This window comes from Hyaena hyaena, unplaced genomic scaffold, assembly GCF_003009895.1.
Source record: "Hyaena hyaena isolate Hyena2069 unplaced genomic scaffold, ASM300989v1 scaffold_1360, whole genome shotgun sequence".
Classification (NCBI taxonomy): Eukaryota; Metazoa; Chordata; class Mammalia; order Carnivora; family Hyaenidae; genus Hyaena; species Hyaena hyaena.
In genome coordinates, this window is record NW_024081991.1 from 320,578 (window position 1) to 323,602 (window position 3,025).

The 3,025-nt window shown below is 38.7% G+C and overlaps 1 pseudogene; it reads right to left on the reverse strand.

Annotated features, from left to right (window-relative positions):
• Positions 1 to 2,095: 2,095 nt before the first annotated feature.
• On the reverse strand, positions 2,096 to 2,801 carry LOC120225225 (annotated as a pseudogene).
• Between the last annotated feature and the right edge of the window lie 224 nt (positions 2,802 to 3,025).

The following is a 3,025-nucleotide window of genomic DNA, read 5'->3' on the forward strand; positions in this document are numbered from 1 at the left end:
CCACTTGGTTGTTTTGTTTTGGTTTTCTGATTTAAGTCAATAAGCTTTTGTTTTTTAATCAGTGTGTTTGGAAAAAGGCAGGCCTTGGTCTTCAGTAAACAGTGTTATTGGGACCTGAGTTGAGAGCAAATTTATGATGCTGTTCTTTATTTTAGCATTTTAATGACCTCATTTCTATTTCCATCTCCTTCATGGTTGGGAACATTCTGCCAAAGCCCATTCTCTTTCTCTCTGTCTCTCTCTTAATTGAAATATAATTCACATACCATAAAATTCACTCTTGAGAGCATAAAGCTCAATGGTTTGTAGTGTGTTTACAAAGCTCTGCACTATTTAATTCCATAACATTTCATCACCCTAGAAGAAAGCCCCATACCATTAGTAGTCACTCCCATTCTGCCCTACCCCCAGCCCTTGAAAACTACTAATATACTTTCTGCCACAGAAGATTTTCCTATTCTGGAAATTTCATGTACATGGAACATAATAGTTGGTCCTTTGTGAGGGCTTTCTTATATTTAAGTCCATTTTTCATCCATGTTGTAGTATGTATCAGTACTTCATTCCTTTTTATGCATGAATACTATTCTGGTATACAGATATGCTGTGCCATTTTAGTTATTTGTCAGTTGATAGACATTGGATTGTTTTCACTTTTTGGTTGTTATAAGTATTATTGCTATGAACATATGTGTATAGATTTTGTGTGAATATGTAGTTTTAATTATCTTGGGTATATACCTAGAAATGCAATTGCTGGGCTCAACTTTTTGAGGAACTGCCAAACTATTTTCTAACGTGGCCGCACCATTTTACATTCCCATCAGCAATGTATGAGGGTTCTCCACATCTTTGCTAACACTTATTATTAAGTTAAAAATGCTTACTTTATTACATAAAGCCAATACTACTACTTTTAAGTTCAACTGTGTGCATCTCTATATTGTTCAAAGTGTTATGTCTGTGACATTAAAGACAGTCACTTCCAAGTGTTATCAGGCAGTGGCTTCCTGTGATGTCATCCATTATACTTGCTCCCCATTTCATGTAAAATCAACAAACTGCTCTCGGAAATTAAGAGGTTCTCCCAGGCCTCAGAGTAAATACACACTCAATGTTGTTCCACACCTTATTGTACCCAAAGCTACAAAATTCTGAAGGAGACACAAAGTTTGCCAACTTGTCAATACACATTTTATCATTTTCATTAGCAGAGTATATTACAGTGGAGCTCTAATTTGCATTATTGTTAGTTGTTGCAAGGTATTGCACATTCTTCTGAGGACATGTCATGATTTGATTTCTAAGATTCAAGGTCGCTCTCAGAACAATCTCCCAACTACGGAGTGGAGAGCTCACTGCAGGTGCAAGGAACTGCTTCCTGCATTTCAACTATGTGTTCGAAATAATGTTTTGCAAGATTAGCATTGGTTAGAAGTGTGCACATTTCTTTCTTTTTTTATGTTTCAAGTGAATTTTAGTTAGTTGACATACAGTGTGATATTCATTTCAGGAGTAGAATTTAGTGATTATCACTTACATTCAATACTCAGTGCCCATCCCAATAAGTGCCCTCCTTAGTGAGAAGTATGAACAATTCTGAGGCAGTCTCCATTACACATTTCCTAGAGTTAAGACTGCCTGACTTAATCTTACTTTAGTTAGTATATTAGTGTTGTTACATGTGGAGAGGAGATTTATTTTCCATTGTACGGTTTAGCTCAAGAGAGAATAAAGAATTTTGGACCAAAATTATAACCAGATTATGACCAATTCTCTAAGCAAAAAAAACAAAGTAACTGCTGAGGCAACAAAGATGCAGTAATTCTCTTCATATGGCCTTGTACTGTTTGGTGAACTACATGATTAAAAATCATGGGTTTAACAAAAATCCTTACAAGTCAACTCATCAAAACAGGCATAGGGCCAATAAGAATTTAGTTTCACAACAAGACATCTTCAGATTTTAGATTTACTTAGGTCCATTTTCACATGTTTATAGAATACTTAGTTTTAACTGATGATGAGACAGCTCCCCCTCAATGGGACCCTGGCCTAAACCTCTTTGTTTTACTTTTATAGCAAGAGGATAACGTTAAACATGGAAGCTTTTGATTTGTGGCCCTGAATGATGGTCTACATGGCATCCTTCAAAAGCTACAGTCAAGGATCCATCCAGCTTGTGAGCTGTACAAGCCTGATAGAAGTCTTCTGGCCCATTTGCTTGACATTTGTGTTTTATGTCTTGGAATTTCCTTATGATTACATCCTTGGATCACTTTACTTTTCAGAGGAGCTGTTTCTGATGCCCTAGTCTATTCCTCCCGCAGAGGGCAGTTTCTGTCCTTGGGAGCTTGGAACAGAGCAGTCCCTATGTCTCTCAGATTCCTATTCTTCTCAACTTGAAGGTCCAAGGATGCAGGCAGAGGCATAACCACCATCTCAGGGCTGGAAATTGCTTGAGCACGCACGCGCGCGCGCGCGCGCACACACACACACACACACACACAATACATAAAGTGCTCTTTTTTGGATTCCTTGGTTTCAGAATTTGCATCATACAGAGTATAGCGACATCTTTTTCAGGAAGCATTTCTACAAAATGTGTGAAAGGACCGGTTATGGTTACACCCACATTTCTAACCAAGATTTCCTTCCCTTCTTCTACAATGATGCACTTTTTTGTCTTCACTGAGACAAAAAATGAAATTCTTTCTTTTCTTGATTTCATCTGGCGTGGAGCACTTCTGAACATTCATGTCATGAAAAATATGATATGTGTCATCTGCAACTTCCATTTATGAGGCCTGTCTTCTCCATTAGAATGCATACTTCATAGGGCATGAACTTTGTCTTGTACACTGTTGAATCTGCAAAGCCTACCACCATACCTGGTTCCTTCCAGAGACTGGGGCCAAGTTCCCCCCGTCAACAGCTCCGGTCTGTGGATCTGTGGGGTGGGGCCTCCTTCCTCTATCTACGAGGGAGCAGAAGGCTGAGCTCAGGCTGGCACCTGGCCTCAAGG